Raw genomic sequence first — 22,176 nt, forward strand, 5'->3', positions numbered from 1 at the left:
CCAAGTTGGGGGGCTGGACAAGAGAAGGGATTTTGTCAGACCCCAAATGAGGTGTTCCTTGTTCAGGAAGCTCACTCATGCATTCCCTCCTATAACTTTGTGGAATTGGTAGGGTGCTTTAGTGTTGTCTTTATACGTGGACTTCCACAGTAGATGTAATTATTCTCTCCTTTCTGGATTCTTCTGGTTCTTCTCAGAAGGAATTGAGGAAAGGGGTTCTTATGTTGCCACTCCACTCCCCTCTTCCTCTGAAAACTCTCTGGTTATTGAGGAAATTATTTGACATATCCAGTTTTGCTTCTAATGTTCTAGATCATGGCTCATCACACTCTGGGTTATGTTGGGTAAACAGTCATGTTACCCATCTGTGTCTCTTACGATCCAAGCCATGGTACTAGGTGACCTGGATGGTGCTCTGCTTGGGAAAAAGAGTTGCCCTTAGAGTTAAAACTATAAAATCAAAACTCAGTGGGGGGTGGAGCAGATGTGGCTCAGGTGACTGGGCTCTTGCTTACCACATGGGAGGTCACTGGTTCAGATCCTGGTGCCATCCTCCTAAAGAAGACATCCAGCTGGTGTGAGAAGCAGGTGTGGCAAGCTGACACAACAAGAGATACAAGAAGAAAAAACATAATAATGAGATATATAACAAAGCAGGGAGCAAGGTTCCCAGTGCCTCCTAAAGAAGACAGTGAGCTGACACAATGGAAAGGCACAGTGAGCTGATGAAAAGAGAGGCACAGGGAGGAAAAAACCTAATGAGAAACACAACAAAACAGGGAATGGAGGTGGCTTAAGCATCTCCCTCCCACATTAGAGTTCCTGGTTCAACTCCCAGTGCCTCCTAAGGAAACAAGGAAGATGAACAGATACAAGTGAAAAACAACAAGGAAGAGGGAAGAAATAAATAAAATCTTTGAAAAATGTTTATTAAAATGTTTACTAAAAATGATGAAAAAATGTTTATTAAAAAATCTCAATGAAGGCTCCTGTGGGTGCAGCTCTGGGAGACTAACCCAATGCATGCTGGGGCTTATCTGGTGCCGGGAATCAGAAAAAAAGGTAGTAGATGCGGACAGAGAACATGCTGGACCAAACATTCACAGATTATATTGCTGCATCCCAGTACAGCATTACAGGCTCCACTCTGGCTAGGGCGGTCCTCAAAACCACCACTCACAAAGTGATGGGCCCCAAGAAAAAGCCCCTGGACTATTTGACCTAGGCTGCCAATGAAACAAATGTTAATATTCTTCAGATGGCCAACACATTCTTTGAGCAAGTCACAAACAGTAGCTTTAGTGACAACACATCATCTCAAGGTGCATGGAAATGAGAGATTTATTCAGTATTTGGCCTCTAGAAATACACTGTTCAATCTCAGCAACTGTTTGGACAAAAGTGGATCCCATGGTTATGATATGTCTACCTTAATAAGGTGATACTGTAGATAATAGAATGAAAGGCATTACAGACAGAAGGCATTTGATTTTGCCAGAGTGAAGGTGTAATGAGGACAATGTCTCCTGAAAAGCTACTAAAGAGTATGCAAATACTGCAGGGATAAATGGATGTCTTGATTGAATTTGATATGCATCCAAACAAACCAGCAAATTGTACCATAAATGCTGCATTTATGCTTCTTTTCAAAGATCTTATCAAACTTTTCACTTGCTAAAATGATGGAGTTATTAACTTACTTGAAACTCTTTTTGAAATGAATAAAGGACAATGTAAAGATGGTCTAGAAATTTAAAAACAATTTTTAACTAGAATGACACAAGTGTCTGAATTTTTCAAAGTTGCAGAGCAAGTTGTTTTGATAAAGTTGATATTCCTGACCTCACTCAGGCTCCCAGCAGTCTTATGGAGACCTTGAACAGCATCTAAATACATTAGAAGGAAAGAAACCCAGAATCAAATCTGGTGCTCCCTCTCCATTAAGTAAGTCTTTTCCAGCCACAAGTGTTAAATCTTCTAATTCTACACCAGCTAACACTATGGACACATCCCCACCAGTTGATTTATTTGCAACTATGTCTGCGGCTGTTCCAGTCAGCACTTCTAAACCATCTAGTGATCTCCTTGACCTCCAGCCAGACTTTTTTCCTCTGGAGGGGCAGCAGCAGCTGCAGCACCAGCGCCAGCACCATCTTTTGGAAGAACCACTGCATGAGGAGGTTTCATGGCTATGGAGCAGTGTGGTTTGTAGCCTAATGCTGCTGGTTTGTGGAATTACTTAAAGCACCTTCTGTTTTGCCTCAGGATTTTTGGAGCTGGCTACCTATAACAACAGAAAATACCCTACACCAATTCAATGCAGGTCCAATTATTTCTTACTTTCTTGCCTGCTATTCCTTAGGCACACATTCTAAAATTTAGAAACTCTTTCTGATATCAAGTATTCTGTATGCTATAATTTTCTGGTATTTATAAGAAATATGTAAGATTTGTCTAAGAAGAGCCTTGATTATCTTGGAGTATCTACAGAGGGCTTCACATATTTTTGGGGTTTGCAAATCATATGGTCAAATGAATGTAATTATTTTTAGTGTCAAATTTATGCTTCTCAATTTTTACATGTCTTCTAGAGCTTTTAACTTACTGAATTCCCATATTGTTTTTAGGGCTCTGAAAAAATAGCTCCCTAATGAATTACAATAAAAAATTTAGATGATTGAAATAAATTTCCAGTAACCTTCATGGATTCAGATATGAACCTTGAGGTGTATCACATGACTGAGAGTAGCAGAATGCTATTGGACACTCAGAAAGTTTTACCTTAAGTCATGGCGTATCTAAGAAGAACCCCTCTAAGCTTTTTATTTGGATGCCATCTGTAATTCCACTGATGAACGCTGATAAAATATGCACATCCCAATTGCATACTGACCTCAAAAGGGCTGACAGATTTTATTGCTGCATGATTTCTCACAATCATCTTAAAAGTAACTCTCTTTTATGTTTTCACATAGTATTTATAAATGTAAAAGATTATATGTAGTACTGAAAAAGAGCCTGGTAATGTGAAACTTATGAAGAAAAAAATAAACGATTTGGGTTAAGTTTTTTCCTTTCTAACCTCTAAAAAAACCTCAATGGATGAGATGATTCAATTAAAAGATTCCAATGCTGCAATTAACAGAAGTCTTTGACATATTTGTTTAAAAAATGTGAAAAATGACAGTCACATAAGTTGGTAAGTCAATGATGCATGAAAAAAGAGTCACTGAAGTAAAAGAGAGTGCTTAGCAGGAAAGAATGTGCAAATACATGTTTTGGTGTTTGATGCTATAATCCTAATGCTAAGGGATGTTAGAAACATGTTTAACTTCTCTAACTTAGAGCATTAACTCATTCAGTCAAGTTTCCAAGCTTACAAGACCAAGGGAGAGACCCTTGATCTTGGTGTATTCCTCCAGATAGTGCCAGTCTAGGAGGCCTCAAAGGAGCAGGCCATTCATATTTCCTTCAAGACACTAGGACTTCGTCCTAGACCTTTTCAAATTGCTAAAATTATTAGCTGTGTGATTTGGAGCAAGTCATAGATTTATAGCTTCTTTAGGGTGTGAAAGATCATCTCTCCAATTCATCTAAAAATTGGAGAATTAATCTGCCACACAGCTTGAATATCTCCAATTTAAAGGAACTATGTTTTTTTCTTTATTATAAAAGTTGTGAGTTTACAGAACAATCGTGTATAAAATACAGTATTCCCATACATCGCACTACCAACAACTAACATTGGTAAGGAATATTTGTTACAACTGATGATATTTATAATTGTACTATTAATTAAATTTGATGGTTTAACTAGAGCTCACTGTTTATGTAGTGTAGTTCCATGGATTTAAAAAAATGTTTTATTTTGTTACCATACATTTCTCCTTATATTCATATTCAGATATATATTTCAATGCTGCTAATTACATTCACAGTGTTGTGCTACCATCGTCTCCATCGTCACCAAACGAGCCCATCATTCTAATTAGAAATGCTGTATATTTTAAGATTTAACTTCCGATTACTTATCCACACCCTATCACCTGGTAACCCATAATTTAGATTCTGACACTAGGAGTTTACTTGTTCTAATTGTTTCACATCAGTGTGGTCATGCAATATTTATCCTTTTCTGTTCAATTTCTTTCATTCAACATGATGTCTTCAAGGTTCATCCTTGTCGCATGTATTGGGACTTCATTCCTTTTTATGGCTGAATAATATCCCATCATATTTATACACCACATTTTATTTACCCACTTATCAGGTGATGTATTCTTGAGTTGCTTCCATCTTTTGACAACTGTGAATAATGCTGCTGTGAACATCAGTGTGTGTGTGAAATTTGTTTAAGAAGAATCTTGATTATCATGAGGCTGTATAGAACCCAGAAAGGTATCTTCTTAAACTTAATCCATTCCTGTAGGTGTGGACACTTTCTAAATAAAATCTTTCAGCAAGTAGGATCTTAGCCTAAGATATGACCCACCTCATTCAGAATGAGTCTTAATTATCTCACTGGAGTCCTTTATAAATGGAGCACTAAAACCCACACAGAATAAAAGCTTCAGAGACAAGAGAGGTCCCAGAGGTCAGAGACAGGAATCAGCAGAGCACAGAGGCACAGAAACAGGCTCCTGAGAGAATAGGCCCATGGAACATCTCAGAGCTGAAGAGATGAGGCTTGGAAGAGAGGGGAGAGATGAGTGGACCAATATTTTCCCTGCCATGTGCTTGGTACTAAACCTTTATTGGATATGTGGTTTTCAAATATGTTCTCCTATTGTGTAGGTTGTCCTTTTATGTTTATAATAAAGTCCCTTGAGACTTTTAAAGAAAAATTTTAAAATATGAAGAGAACATAACAGAGAGCATATGTGGCTCAAGCAGTTGAGTGCCTGCTTCCCACATGGGAGGTCCCAGTTTCAGTTCCTGATGCCTCCTAAAAAACAAAACAGAACAATCCACAAGCAAAATAAGCAAACAAACAAACAAAAAAACCAGGGAGCCAGGAGCCAATGTGGCTCAGTGATTGTGTGCTGGCTTCCCAAATACTAGTTCCTGGGTTCAATCCCTGGCCCCTGGTACCTAAAATAGAAATGATGGGAATGAAAGACATAATAGAAGAGATTAAAAATACACTAGGGGTATACAACAGTGGATTTTAGCAGGCAGAAAAAATAGTCAGCAAACTAGAAGAAAGGGCAAACAAAATTACGTTGTGGGGAACAGATGTGGCTTAACTGATTGAGTACCTGTTTACCACATGGGAGGTGCCAGGTGCCTCCTGAAAACAAAAACAAGCAACAAGCAAACAAATGAAACAACCAGCTCAGGAAAGCCAATGTGGCTCAGTGGTTGAGTGCCAGCTTTGCACATATGAGGTCCCAGTTCAATTCCCCATCCCAGTACCTCAAAACAACAACAAATCATATTGTGAGAACAGACTGAAAAAGAATAGAAAAAATTGAGCAATGTCTCATGGATTTGAATGACAGCATGAAGCACAGAAACATACATGTCAAGGGTTTCCCAGAAGGAGAAGGGAAGGAAAAAGGGGCAGAAAGAATATTTGAAGAAATAATAGCTGACTGAAAATTTCCCATCTATCATGAAAGACATAAATATACAAGTTAAAGAAGTGCAATGTACTCCAAACAGAATAAATCTTAACGGACCTACTGTAACACACATACTAATTAGAATGTGAAATGGCAAAGATAAAGAGAGAATTCTGAAAGCAGCGAGAGAAAAATCATTGGCTCAATTGAAGGATCCTCAAAAAGAATAAGTTCTGATTTCATATCAGAAAATATGGAAGCAAGAAGGTAATAGTATGATAAATTTACGGTACTGAAAGAGAAAAACTGTCCACAAAAAATTCTTTTTCCAGCAAAAGTTCTTCAAAACTTAATGTTCAGGGCAGCGGACTTGGCCCAGGGATTAGGACATCTGTCTACCACATGGAAGGTCCGCAGTTCAAACCCCGGGCCTCCTTGACCCTTGTGCAGCTGGCCCATGTGCAGTGCTGATGCACACAAGGAGTGCCATGCCATGCAGGGGTGTCCCCCATGTAGGGGAGTCCCATGCACAACAAGTACACCCCATAAGGAGAGCCACCCAGCACGAAAGAAAGTGCAGCCTGCCCAGGAATGGCACCACACACAAGGAGAGCTGACACAAGATGATGCAACAAAAAGAAACACAGATTCCCACGATGCTGATGGCAACAGAAGTGGACAAAGAAGATGCAGCAAATAGACAAAGAGAACAGACAACTGGGGTGGGAGGGGAAGGGGAGATAAAATAAATAAATAAATAAATCTTAAAAAAAATAAATGTTCACAGATAATACATGAAACAATTCTTCAACTACAGGTTGAAAAGAAAAGACGAGAGAATTGCTTAAAGTGTGATGTAATTAAGATTATCAGTAATGGTAAGTAAAAGGTTAAATGCAAAACTCAGTAGTACTGTAGTCTCAATATACAACTCTACTCTTGAATTCTTACAAAAGTCAGTATACAACTGATCAAGAAAAAGTCTTAGTTCATCATAATGGACATGCAAATTATGAAATGATAAAGGAGGAAAACAGAAGTGTATTGGAGTAGAGAACATAAAAGATACTGAAGTTAAGTTGGTATCTATTCCAATTAGATTATACGTTTGGGTGGTGTAATATAAAACCCAGATCAAACACAAAGGAAGTATTTTTAAAATTGTGGCTGTTTGAGATTATTTATGAATCTCAGAAAGAGAAAGATTATGCTTCTAAACTAATCTATCTGATTGTGATACTCTATGATTATATCAAATTCATTTGAGGGGCCTTTGATTAGATTACATGTTAAGATTGCTTTGAGGGCTTTTTGATTCAATCACATCAGTAAGACATGATTCAGGTTAAGTCCCCATCCCCTTAGTGGGTCTCATATAAACTGACACCAATACAGACATAGAGGAAGAAATTGCTCTGTCATTATTTAATCCTGCCATGTGACAGAAAGCAGAAAGCTCAAACAGCTGAAGCCTCAGGGAGAGTTGCCACATTTTGCCTGATAGATTACAGCTGAGATTCAGAAGAAAGCAGAACAACTGAATCTGATATTGGTGGCATGGAAAGAAACAAGCTTGATTGTAGGAACATGGCTGAAGTGTTACAAAGATAAGTCTCAGCTCTCACTAAAACAACAGAGAAAGAGCCAGAGGCTGTTTTGGGGATCTGCTTTGGGATACGGCAAACCAGGATGCTTCTTCACAACTCCCAAAAGAGAGACAGTCAGAGAGACAAGCCAAAAGAAGTAACTGAGTTAATAAACCTCCTAGCTGCCTGGATGTGCTCCCCTCCCCTACCCCTGTGATTATAAGCCAGGGTAAGACTCTTGGTGAATTGTTTCTAACTGAGAAGAGAGCAGATGTCTACCTCCATGGGAAGGTGCTCTGAGTAATATAAGAGGGGACTGGATAGATAGGGAAGTCAGGGGGAAATTGTGGGTTTCTTACCTCTGTGGCTGAAAGCTGCACACATACCTGGGCATCAGGGTGGACAGACTAGGTGGAACACCTTGCCCTCTGCTCCAAATGGGAATGTGATGGCAAATTCTTCTGAGGAAGATGGGTCTGGGATGGTGGAGAGTGATTTCTTTGTGATGTGGTTAGCCAGTTGGACCTCTCTTGAATATCAGAAGGGACCCCAACTCGACCAAGAGAATGGAGGGGTATCTCCTCAGAAAGGCAATCATACCCAGCTTCCTAGACAAAAAGAGGAATTATAAGAGAGTGGAGGCAGATCAACACCATGCCTACAGACTACAGGGAATCTAACCTGCCCTAGGGAAAAGGGGCAGATAGATTTCTGAAAGGCTCATTGCCCTGAGGAGGGAGAATAGTTAAGTGAAGTGAAGAATTCCTGCTAGCGGATACAAGGCCCTTGGTTTGGTTCCTGATTTTTCCTTGAGAAGTGATCCACAAGGTTATCAATCATCCATCTGAGACATTGTGACAGGGGACATATAGACATCTTCATGGTATTAGTTTTTCTTGGATATCTTATTTTTTTTTAAGATTCCTTTTTTAAAGTTGCCTTTATTTTACTAACTAAAACCCATTCAAAACCTGCAGAGGGCAGGTTGCAGAGTGAGTGATTGATAAATGTCAGCAGCCTGAGAGGATCACTAGAGGTCTAAGACAAGGAAATTTTCCATATTTATCTTGTTTTTTTTTTTTAGCATTTTTTCTGCCCCTTTCCTCTTTTTTTTATAAATGACTTGCTGCTGTCTTGTTACCTTGTCTATTTCCCCTTCCTTTGTTTCTCTGTTTGTTAGCTTTTTCTTTTGTTTACCAATTTTCTCTACCAATGTGATGTTTTTCACCCCTTCATCTTCATATTTTCTCTTTTCTGTAGTTGCTTTTTCATTCCACCTCTTTTTGCCTTTTAAGCAATTTTTGCTTTTCTCATTTTTCTCTCTCCTACTTTCTGTTTCCTTTCTTTTCTTTTTTCTTTCTCTCTTTTACTTTTTCCTTTCCCTCTTCTCATCATTCCAGCCCCTTAATTCAGTCTATATTTTTCTCTATTCTGTTTCTTGTTTAATGTTTCTATTCCACTTTTCTAGTCTTATGCCTCAGTACTTCTTACTTGGATTAATGGTGCAATTTCTTATTCCTTGTACAGTCCCTCTCTGGCCTTTTACTATTTTTATTACTATTATTCATTTTTCCTTCCTATCTCTTCTTATTTCTCTGATCCTATATTTTTTCCCAAAGGAACATAGACAAAAGAAAGGAATAGAATAAAAGGAACAAAATGTCAAAGAAAAACCTTACCACACTCAAAAACAACAAAATAAAACCATAGAGTGGTGAAAGAAGCTGATCAACTGAATAAGCCTATCAAGAAAAACAGATGCCTAGACACCAACAAAAAATTACAAAACCATAGTGAGAAACAGGAAGACATGGCCCTGTCCAATAAAAAATTAAAACCAGGAAGAGATGCAGAACATGGAAAAACTGATCAGAGCTGTCAAAACAAACATAAAGGAATCAACTTAATAAAGTGAAGGAAGAGATTAAGGATATCAAGAAGACACTGGGAGAACATATTAAAGAAATTATAAACATACATAAAAAGATAATGCCTATGATGGTGATGAAAGGAACAATCCAAAAAATAAAAAAATACACTAGAAGCACAAAGCAGCAGATTTGAAATGGCAGAGGAAAGAATCAGCAATGTGGAAGACAGTACATCTGAAATCAGATAGTAGAACAGATATATAAAAAGTTAGAAATAATCAGGCATGGACTTAGGGGTTTGAATGACATGAAACACACAAACATATGTATTATAGGCATCCCAGAGGGAGAAGAGAAGGGAAAGGGCACAGAATGAGTTTTGGAGGAAAGATGGCTGAAAACTTCCCAAACTAATGGAGGGATAGGGATGTACATGCCCATGAAATGCAGCACACCCAAAACAGTATAAATCCCAACAGGCCTACTCCAAGACATATACTTGTCAAATTGTTCAATGCTCAAGACAAAGAGACAATACTAAAAGCAGTAAGAGAAAACAGAACCATCACATACAAAGGAAGCTTGATAAGATTAAGTGCTGATTTCTCATCTGAAACCATGTAGGCAAGAAGACAGTGGTATGACATAGTTAAAAGCTAAAAAACAACAACAACAACAACCAAAAAAAAAAAACTTCCAGCCCATAATTCTCTATCCAGCAATGCTGGCACTCAAAAATGAGGGAGAGTTCAAAATATTCACAGATAAACAGAAATTATGAGAGTATGTCAATAAGAAACCTGCCCCTCAAGAAATACTAAAGGGAGTTGTGCAAGGTAAAGGAAAAAACAGAAGATAGAATTGGAGGAGAGTGTAGGAACAACTAAAAAGACAAAAAGAGAAATAAAAACAACATAAACCCAAAGAAAATATGACTAATATAATTCCTTGACAGTAATAACATTCAATGTTAATGAAATAAACTCACCTGTCAAGAGACACAAACTTGCAGAATGGTTAAGGAAGAATGGACAATTTGTATGCTGTGTACAAGAAACCCACCTTTAATGCAGGCATTCAAGGAGGCTGAAAGTGAATGGTTGGAAAATAATTTTACAAGCAAACAATAACCAAATAAGAGTGGGAGTAGCTTTATTAATACCAGAAAAAATATACTTAAAATGCAAAACTATTTTAAGAGACAAAGAAGGACACTATATATTAATAAAATGGGTAATCTTTCAAGAAGAAAGAACAACCATAAACATTTATGCACCTTACCAGGGTGTCTCAAAATACAAGAGGCAAACACTCGAAAAACTAGGTTGAGAAATAGGTGCCTCAACAATATTAGTGTAATTACACAATTATCACCATTAGACAAAACATCTGGACAGATAATCAATAAAGAAACAAAGACTTTGAATAATACTTTAGAGGACCTGGACAGACACAGAACATTTCATTCAAATACTGTGGGATATACATTCTTCTTGAGTGCACATGGATAATTCTCCAGTATAGATGACATGCTAGGTCACAGAACAACTCTCAGTGAATTCAGGAAGATTGAAATTATACAAAGTAATGTCTCTGATCACAAAGGAATGAAGTTGGAAATCAGTAGGGGCAGAGAATCGGGATTAGGTACAAAGATTTGGAAGTTAAACAGCGCACTCTTAGGCAAATAGAGGGTCAAGGAGGAAATATCAAAAGAAATCAGTAACTACCTTGAAATGAAGAAAAATGACAACACAATGTATTAAAACCTATGCAATACAGGCAAAGCAATATTGAGAAGGAAATTCATGGCCATAAATGTCTATACTATAAAAGAAGAAAGTGCTAAAACTAAAGACCTAACTGCACACCTGTACAAATTAGAAAAAGAACAACAAACTAACACCAAAGTAGAAAAAAAAATAACAGAGATTACAGCAAAACTAAATATAATTGAAAATAAGAAAACACTAGAAAAAATAAAACCAAAAGGGGATGTCACTACTTAGCCCACAGAAATAAAGAGTATCATAAGAGGGTATGTTGAGAAATTATATACCAACAAGATGGATAATTTAGAGGAAATGGACAAATTCCTAGAAATACACAAGCAACCTACATTGTCAAAAGAAGAAATTGATGACCTCAGCAAACCAATCTCAGGTAAAGAGATAGAATCAGTCATTGAAAACCCCCCAAATAAGAAGAGCCCCAGGCCAGATGGCTTCACAGGTGAATTCAACCAAATGTTCTGGAAAGAATTAACACCAATCCTGCTTAAACTCTTTCAAAAAATAGAAGTAGAGGGAATATTGCCTAACTCATTTTATGGTGCCAACATCACCCTAATACCAAAGCCAAGCAAAGATGCACCAAGAAATGGATACTATAGACCAATCTCTCTAATGAATCCAGATGCTAAAATCCTCAAGAAAATATTTGCTAACTATATTCAACAATACATCAAATGAATTATACATGAGGCCAAGTGGGTTTCATCCCTAGTGTGTAAGGATGGTTCAACATAAGAAAATCAATCAGTGTAATACACCTGTTAAACTGATCAAAAGTAAAAACCCACATGATCATCTTTATAAATGCAGAAAAAAGCATTCAACAAAATACAGCAAACTTTCCTGATAAAAACTCTACAAAATATAGGACTAGAAGGAAGCTTCCTCAACAAGATAAAGGGTATATATGAAAAAACCCGCAGTTAACATCATATTCAATGGTGAAGTGTTGAAAGCTTTCCCTTTAAGATTGGAAACAAGACAAGGATGTCCACTTTCACCACTTCTATTTAACACAGTTTTAGAAGTACTTGCTTGAGCACTTAGGGAATAAAAAGATATAAATACAACCAAATTGGAAAGGAAGAAGTAAAAATTTCACTATTTGCAGATGACATGATCCTATGCATAGAAAACCCTGAGAAATCTACAACAAATCTTCTAGAGCTTATAAATGAGTTCAGTAAATTTTCAGGCTAAAAAATCAATGTGCAAACATCAGTAGCATTTCTGAACACCAATAATGACCAATCTTCAGAGGAAAATCAAGAAAAATATACCATTTTTCAATAGTAAATTAAAAAATTGAATACCTAGGAATAAATTTAACTAAAGATGAAAATGACTTATACAAGGAAAACTACACAACACCGTTAAAGGAAATCAAAGAAGACTTAAATAAATGTAAGAATATCCCCTGTTCATGGATAGGAAGACTAAATATCATTAAGATGTCTATTCTAGCCAAACTAATCTACAGATTTAGTGCAATCCCAATAAAAATCACTACAGAATTTTTTACTGAATTGGAAAAACTATTACCCCCAATTTTTAAAAATCTTAATTAATTTATTTATTTTGTATATTATTTCTTATTTTTAAACCTATCATTGTTATGCATTTTTAATTGTATTTGGCTATTTGATTGCCTTTCTTTTTGAAGAATTTTTGTATTACAGAAAAATTACAACTGTGGCAGGGGAGGATCATTGGTATGGGGTGTCAGTGATGGGGAATACATGGGAGAGAGCTCACTTTGGTATATACATAAGGCATATAAATATGTTCAAGTGTTCATAGAGCATTACAAAAATGGGAAGAGATCCACACAATAACTGAAGGAATATCAAATTCCCATCCTGGTGAGCTATGCCACATTCTCTAATAGATTCAGAAGAATCCCCAGAGTACAGGGGCAATGAGTAGTAAAAGAAGATGGCCTACTGATGTGCCCTTGATATTGATTACTGTGCATCTGAATCTTTACTCCTGAAATTGAAACTTAGCCTAGTATTATTGGGTGCCTAAGAGTTGCCTCCTCATTGCCCAAATGTGGCCTTTCTCTAAGCTGAACTCAGCTTGTAAATACAGACCTTCTCCCCAGCATGGGACATAAATCTGGGGGATGAGACTCCCTGGCACTGAGTGATTACTACCAAGCACCAATTAACAATGCAGCTGGAAAAAATACCTTGGCTAAAAGAGGGAAAAGGTAAAGGTAAATTAGTTTATATGGCTAAGAGACTTCAAAGTAGGTCTAAAGGTCATTCCAGAGATTATGCTTATGCACATAGCGCCAGGATCTCTCCAACTGTCAAAGTAGATACTGCACCAAATTGGGCCACCTGAGTGCTTTGGAGACATCCAGACACTATAGGCATGGTAGATAGTTCAGGAGTTTTGTGACTTGCTGGTGGGCTCTACTTTGGAATTCTTTCCAGAGTGACACATTTGGACTCAGTTTTGGTTTCCCTACACATGCTTTTCTGTTCTTCTATATGAGCCTATAATTAGTGCTAGAGTTGGTAGTTGTACTTCCAAGTGACTTAAATCTTTGAGCTATCCATGTACCAGCTGGGCCCTGAGTCTCATCAGAGTCACAATACCTACACTCCAGTTCATTGTTCTCACCTTGGACAACTAACATTGAGGTGATGATGGGCAACTATCATACCAAGTAATCAAGAAACTCTACAAATGCAAGCAAGGGATTTCCATCCATAGGTCCTATGGGAACACAGCCCCCTCTCAATTATAGGTCTAGTGGACATCACCATCCCAGAATCCTCAGGATTGGGAAATGAATTATGGACTAAAGGATACTTATTGGTATTCTACTATAGACTTATTGTGATTACAGCAATGGAAGAAATTATATCATTGATGAGGAGGCAGTGGCCATGGGATGTTCTGAAGGCGGGGGGGGCAGAAACAGGTATAACTGGGGGCATTTGTGGGACTTGTGAACTGTCCTGAATGATATTGCAATGAAAGATACAGGCCATTATACATCTTGTCATAACCTAAAGAATTGTGTGGGAGAGAGTGTAACATGCAATATAAACTTTAATCCACACTTAGTGCAATTCTCCAAAATGTGTTCATCAATTGTAAATGTATCTTACTAATTACCAGTATTGTTAATATGAGAAAATATGGGAGATGTGGGGAGTGGGGCATAGAGGACTCCCCTACATTTTTATGTAACATTTATATATTAAGTATCTTTAAAAACATATAAATAAAATTTAAAAAATAAAAAAGATAGAAATGCCACCTATGCCAAGAGAGAGAGGACTTCACTTAAGCCTGGAGCCTCAAGAGGTTGGACCCGCAGTGCCTCAAGATGAAGAGTAAGTCCAGAGGGAAGTTTAGACCAGGTAGAGATTGGAGACCATCTTGCTTCAGCACATGGCAACAGAGTTTGGTGAGAAAACAGCCTTGAGTTGGCCTTTTATTGCCCTGTAACTATAAGCTTTTACCCCAAATTAATACAACAGATTTCTGATATCTTGCATCAGCAGTCATTTGGCAGAGTAATACAAAAATATACAGAAACAGAAATGAGGAAGAAAACAGATAACTCACAAGTCTTCAACTACACAATAAAGGAGGTTACAAAAAAGGAAAATAAATAGATAAAATATATGCCATAAATAAGCCCAAGGAGAAAAGGCGTGACATAAGTACTGCCTTTATAATAATAATAATAATAATAATAATAATAATAATGCATGTTAATGGATTAAACTCCCTGATCCAAATATATAGAATGGCAGAATAGACAAAAAGAAAAAAAAAAAGCAAAACCCAACTACATTTGTTTACAAGAGACTCTTCTTAGACTCAAAGACACAAATAGGTTTAAAGTGAAAGGCTGGACAAAGACATTCCATGCAAACAATAACCAAAACAAGCTAGGGTAGCCATACTAATATCAGACAAAAGAGACTTTAAATCAGAACTCTTATAATAGACAAAGACACTATATATTATTGAGAGGGGTAATCCACCAAGAATAAATAAAAATCATATATATTTATGCACTTAACCATGGTGTCCCAAAATACATGAGGCAAACACTGGCAAATTGAAGGGAGAAATAGACAACTCTACAAAATTTGGAATATTCAATACACTATTTTCATGCATAAATAAAATATCTAGACAGAAGTTCAGTAGGGAAACAGAACTTGAATAAAATACAAAATGAACAAGACCTTACAGACATATGCAGAACATTGCCTCTTAAAACATACATACATTCTTTTCAAGTTCACATGGATCCTTCTTCAGAATAGAGTACACTTTGGGTCACAAAACAAGTCTCAATAAATTTAAAGTGATTGAAATGATACAAAACATCTTCTCTGAACATAAAGGAAAGAAGCTGGAAATCAATAACAGATGGAGAACAGGAAAATTCACAAATATATGGGAGGTAAATAACCCACTTATAAACAATCAGTGGATCAAGTAAAATGTTGCAATGGAAATCAGTTATTATCTTGAGATGAATGAAAATGAAGACACAACATATAAAAACGTATGGAATGCAGTAGAGGCAATGCTGAGAGGGAATTTTATGGTCATAAATGCTTACATTTAAAAAAAAGAAAGATGTAAAATGAAATATCTAAATGCATGCCTGCAGGAAAAAAAAAAGAACAGCAAACTAATCTACATAGCAAATAAAAGGAAGAAAGCAAGAATAATTGAACTAGAATGTAAACTACAATGTAAACCATTATCTATGTGGCGCAGCCGTGTTCCAAAATGTATTCATCAAATGCAATGAATGTGCCATGATGAAGAAATAGGTTGTTGATGTGGGAGGAGTGGGATGAGGGGGGCAGGGGGGTATATGGGGACCTCTTATATTTTTTGAATGTATTATTTAAAAAAATTAAGGAAATAAGAATAAAGAAAAAATACAATAGGGAGAATTAACAAAATCGAAAGTTACTTCTTTGAGGATTGTGGGATGATGGAATTGTATTATGCAGACAAGGCTCAGATGTCACACAAAAACAACAGAGAAAGAGGGAAAAGCTCCCTAAGGGACTTGCTATGGGGCCATCAGACCAGGAAAGTGCCTCACAACTATCAGGAGGAAAAGGGATAGAAAGACAAAGAACCAGAAACAACAAACTGTGAGTTACAAAAATTCCTGACCACTAGGAAGACCACCCCTCCCCTACCCACAATATATTAAATGGGGGTTAAAACACTGGCTCATTGCAGCTGACTGAGAGGGGAGCAGACATCTTCTCCCCATCAGTTATTACAAGGAAAAAGGGAGGAGGTGGCTTTTCTTCAGTGAATTTGGCCAGTGGGGTCCACTTTGAATCTCAGCTAAGGTCAGATGATAGCAAATGAAAACAGAGATACATCTCAGTGAAAAGGTGTGCCAATGAGTGCCATATGCTGGCCAGTCTGGGAATTGGACAAAAACTGCAATTGGGTCTCTGTTCCTTAACTTCTGGGAGAAAATCTGTGTACAATTAATGAGTCTCTGGCATGATTTTGATAACTTGAGCTGAGTAATTTTAAAGACTTAGAATAAACTGAACCAAATGTCAAAGCAGAACTGTGAAAGAATAATAGCAGTAGGCGAGAGAGACATTGGCCATCAGAGTAAATTCACCAAAATATTCAGAGACCTAGACATCAGCAAAAATTACATGTCACTCTAGGACACAGGAAGAGATGGCCCAGCCAAAGGAGCAAACCAAATGTCCTGAAGAGATATAAGATTCAAGACAATTAATCAATGATAATCACACAACTCTCCTAAACCAATTTCAAGAATTGGAAGAAAATAGGACTAAAGAGATAAAGGACATTATGAAGACACTGGGTGACCATAAAGAACAGTTTGAAAGTCTGCAAAGAAAAGTAACAGACTTTATGGGAATGAGAGATTATGATGAATGAAATTAAAAATACATTTCAGCTCTACACTCTGGTTTGTTGGGTTTACCCTGGCCAGCTGACAGGGAGGTGAAGAGGGTCAACCACAATACCAGGGAGTCAAGAGTGCCTACAGCTGCCAGCAGGAGAATTGCATCCATCATCTATGTGGAATCTAAGCCCCTTCTTGAAGTAGAGGGGGACTGGACATAACCACCCTCTGGTCCACAGGATGGAGGAATAGAGTATGGATTAAAGTGGACTTAGGTGTTCTGCTAGGGAACTATTGTGATTAGTAAGGGAAGAAATTATAGTAGTGAAGTGGAGAGGGTGGCCATGGTGGCTGCTGATGGTAGGGGGACGGAAGAAGAGATTTGGTGTGGGGGAATTTTCAGGATTTGGAGTTGTCCTGTGTGGTGCTGCAGGGATGGATGCTGGACATTGTGTGTCCTGCCATGGCCCACTGGGTAGACTAGGGGAGACTGTGGACTACAATGTGGACCACTGTCCATGTGTTGCAGTGATGCTCCAGAATGTATTCGCCAGGTGCAGTGGATGTGCCACGATGATGGAAGAGGTTGTTGATGTGGGAGGAGTGGCGTGGGGGTATATGGGGACCTCATATTTTTTGAATGTAACATTTAAAAGAAAATAAAGAAGAATAAAATAAAAAAAATAAATACATTAGAGGCACATAAGAGCAGATCTGAATTACTCAAAGATAGAATTAATGATTTCAGAGACCAAACATCTCAACTGGAAAGGACAGGAGAATTGAAAGAAAAGAAACTGGAAAAAAATGGAACAGGGTGTCAGGGAATCAAATGTGAAAGGTAAAAACATATGGATTTTTGGTGTCAGAAGGAGAAGAAAATGGAAAAGGAGCAGAAAGCATATTTGAGGAAATAGTGACTGAAAACTTCCCTACCTTTATGAAAGACATAAATGTCAATATCCAAGAAGGACAATGCACTCCAAACAGAATAGTTCTGAATGGACCTATGCCAAGTTACCTAGTATTCAGAATGACATACTAGATTTGGATTACTACTAAGCACCAGCTAGCAATGCAACTGGAAAAAGACCTTGACCAAAAGGGGGAAAAGGTAGCGACAAGTGAGTTTATATGGCTAAAAGACTTCAAAATGAGTTAGGAGGTCATTCTAGAAGTTATGCTTATGCAAGTCTCTTCAGGATCTCATTGACTGTTACAGTAAATACTGCCTCAAATAGCAGGACTCCTGAGGGTTCCAGAGACATACAGACACTACAGGCAGGGCTGACAGGTCAGGAGTTTGGCACCCTGCCAGTGGGCCCCACTTTGGAATTCATGATCCCCAGTGTGAACACAGTTACACTCAGTTGTGGTTACCCTACACATGACTCTTCGGCCCCTTCAATTTGAACCTATAGTTAGTATGAAAGTTGATAGTTTTATGTCCAGGAAACTTAAATCTTTGAGTTTTCCATGTGCCAGTTGGACGCTGAATTTCAACAAAGTTGCAACACCTACTCTCTAGTACATTGGTCTCAGAACACCAAACAAGCTAATGATGATGGACAACAGTCATACCAAGGAACTGAGAGAATCTACAACTGCAAGCAAGATAGTCGCTTTATCTTCCCCATGGGATCTAATCCCCCTCTCAGTTTGAAACAGAATGGGCATCATCATCCCAGAATCCTCAAGATTTGCGAAAGAACGATGGACTAGAGTAGAATTACTGGTATTCAAGTATAGACATTGTGATTCTAACAATGGAAGAATTTTTATCATTGATGTTATGACTGTGACCTCTGGAGGTTCTGAGGAGAGGGAAGGGGAAAATAGGTGTAATACGGGGCATTTTTTGGGATTTGTGAATTTTCCTGAATGACATTGCAATGAAAGATACAGACCATCATATATCTTGTCATAACCTACAAAATTGTGTGGGGGAGAGTTTAAACTATAATTTAAACTATAATCCACACTTAGTGACAATGCTACAAAATATTCTCATCAATTGTAACAAATATATCACACTATAAAAGGATGTTGTTAATGTGGGATAGTGTGGGAGGGTAGGGAATGGGGCATATGGGAATCCCCTACATTTTTTACGTATCATTTATGTACTCTAAGTATCTTTAAAAAATAAAAACTACTAAAAAATAAAATAAAAATACAAGTTTGTTACTTTCAAATTTTGACTCCATCTGACATCCAAACACAATTGTGCCAAGTTCTCTGCCACATTGGTTACTTTTCTTATAGTTTCCAAGGATATATTCATCATTTTTAAGTCCTCATTTGAATTAACTTTAGCCTCCATGTTTTTTGAAACTTTGTGTTAATTTAATTTTATTTAAAAAAAATTGTCTTTATTTTCAATGTTACATTAAAAAATATGAGGTCCCCATATACCCCCACCCCCTCATCCCATTCCTCCCCTCATAACATCATCATGAGACATTCATTACATTTGGTGAATACATCTCTGAGCACCGCTGCACCTCGTGGTCAATGGTCCACATCATAGCCCACACTCTCCCACAGTCCACCCAGTGGGCATACAATGTCTGATAACTGTCCCTGCAGCATCACCCAGGACAACTCCAACCCCTGAAAATGCCCCCACATCACATCTCTTCCTCCCACTCCTTACCCCCAGCAGCCACCATGGCTACTTTTTCCACACCAATGCCACATTTTCTTTGATTACTAATCACAATAGTTCATGAATAGAATCTCAGCAAGTCCACTCTAATCCATACTCTATTCCTCCATCCTGTGGACCTTAGAATGGTTGTGTCCACTCTATATTTTTACCAACAGTCTCTTTAAAGTAATCTAAGCCTTTTCTATCAAGCACAACAGAATTCTTCTGCATATTCAATTATTGATCCATGTCCACATTTTTTGGAATTTCCAGTAGCAGCACCCCACTTCCCTGATACCAAAATCTGTTCTAGGTTGCAAAGTTGCCAAAATATAAATACCACGAAATGGGTCAGTTTTTAAAAAAGGGAAATTATTAACTTACTAGCTTATGGTTTTGAGGCTCAGAAAAAAAGGCCAAATCAAGTCATCATCATGCAATACTTACTCCCTAAAGATTGACTGCAGGCAATTCTGGACTCCTGTCACATGGCCAGGCACATAGTGGTGTCTTCTAGCCTTTTCCTTATCCTTCATGTTTTATTGCTTTCAACTTCTTGCTTCTGTGGCTTCCTCACTCTTTGTCTGAATGGTATTCCCTTATATGAGTCCAGTAGGAGAATTAAAAACAATCCTAATGAGTGGTGTCATATCTAAAGTTAAGATCCTACTCACCAGAATAGTTCCACTCCCACAGGAATGGATTAATACTAATTACATATCTGGGGTCCATACAACTTTAAGTCATCACATATATTCAGGTATTTGATCTGTTTTGAATTAATTTACTCTATGTGTGGGATTCTTTTTCAATGGATATCCAGTGCTCTCCACACCTGTTAGAGATGATCCTTTCCATGTTGAGTGGAATTGGCAGACATGATAAATATAAATTGGCCATACATGTGAGGGTCTGTTTCTGAATTTCCAATCTCTTTCCATTGGTCAATATATTTGTACTTATGCCAGTAGCATGCTGTTTCGACCACAGTAGCTTTGTAATATGCCTTAAAGGCTGGAAGTGTGAGTTCTCCAGCTTCAATCTTCTTTTTCAAGATGTTTTTTACTATTTGGGGTTGCTTACTCTTCCAAAAAAATTTTTTTAAACATTTTTTGTCTTTATTTATTTTTTTAATATTACTTTAAAAAAATATGAGGTCCCCATATACCCCCTACCCCCTACCCCCACCCCTCTCCCCAATAACGACAATCTCCTCCATCATCATGAGACATTCATTGCATTTGGTGAATACATTTCTGAGCACCACTGCACCTCATGGTCAATGGTCCACATCATAGCCCACACTCTCCCACATTCCACCCAGTGGGCCATGGGAGGACATACAATATCCTTGATAGTTGATGCTTCTATTTCTGCAAAGTAGTGTGTTAGAATTTTCTTTGGGATTGAATTGAAGCTGTGAATCAGTTTGAATAGAACTGACAACTTAATTAAAATAAATCTTCCAATCCATGAACATGGAATGTTCTTCCATTTATTTTGGTCTTTGATTTCTATTAACAATGTTTTGTAGTTTTCTGTATATAAGTCCTTTATATCCTTGGTTGAATTTATTCCTAGGTATTTCTATCTTTCAGTTGCTATTTTAACTGGAACATTTCTTGATTTCTCCTCATTTTGCTCAAACTATTGACTTTTGTATGTTTATCTTGTATCCTGCCTCTTTGCCGAAGTTGTTTATTAGCTCTAGTAGTTTTGTTTCAAATTTTGGGGAGTTTCTATATGTAGAATCATGTCATCAGCAAATAGTTAAGGTTTTACTGCTTCTTTTCCAATGTGGAGTTCTTTTACTTATTTTTCTTGCCTAAGAGTTCTGGCTAGAAATTCCAGTACAATGTTGAATAACTGGTGACAGTGGAGATCCTTGTCTTGTTCCAGATATTAGAGGGAAATCTCTTACTATTTTACCATTGAATATGTAAATTGTGGCTTTTTCATGTATGCACTTTATCATATTGAAGAGGTTTCCTTCTGTTCCTATCTTTTGAAGTGTTTTTATCAAAAAAGAATGATGAATTTTGTCAAATGCATTTTCTGCATCAATTGAGATGATCCTGTGGATTTTCCCTTTCAATTTGTTAATATGTGTATTACATAAAATTATTTTCTTATGTTGAACCACCCTTGCATACTTGGGATAAAACCCACTTGATTGTAGTGTACAATACCTCCAGTGTGCTGCTGGATTCATTTTGCAATAATTTTCTTTAGGATTTTTGCATCTATATTCATTAGAGAAATTGTTCTGCAATTTCCTTTCCTTATAGTATCTTTTCTTTTAGTATTAGGGTAGGGTTGCCCTAATAAAATTAGTTAGGAAGTGTTCTCTCCTCTTCAAAGTTTTGAAGAATTTGAGTAATATTGGGGTTAATTATTTTTTGGATGATTGAGAGAATTCACCTGTGAAGCCTTCTTTTCATAGGTTTTACCTGTTCAGAGCTTTTTAATGGCCATTTAATCACTTTACCTGTAATTGATCTGCTGAACTCAAAATATTACTACTAAACATGATATATAGCTTATATTTGGCATATTTTTCCATACCCCCCTCTTATTATGCTGTTTTGACCCATATTAGTATTGTATATTTGTTATAGTTCATGAGAGAATGCTCTCATATTTGTACTGTTAATGACCATCCATCATCCACACGTGGTTCACTGTGTTATGTAGTCCCAAGCCTTGTACAATGCATCCTAAGTGTCTACTTAGTGGCTCTCAGTTTCATGAAAAAGTTGTGTAGTCATTTCCTCATTAAATTTATGAATATTTTCCTTAGCTCAAAA

General features: G+C 37.3%; 1 pseudogene; it reads left to right on the top strand.

The window, feature by feature from the left end:
* The first annotated feature begins 1,084 nt into the window (after positions 1-1,084).
* LOC101429899 (clathrin coat assembly protein AP180-like) lies at positions 1,085-2,176 on the top strand (annotated as a pseudogene).
* Positions 2,177-22,176: the final 20,000 nt, after the last annotated feature.

This window comes from Dasypus novemcinctus, chromosome X, assembly GCF_030445035.2.
Source record: "Dasypus novemcinctus isolate mDasNov1 chromosome X, mDasNov1.1.hap2, whole genome shotgun sequence".
In the NCBI taxonomy this organism is placed as follows: Eukaryota; Metazoa; Chordata; class Mammalia; order Cingulata; family Dasypodidae; genus Dasypus; species Dasypus novemcinctus.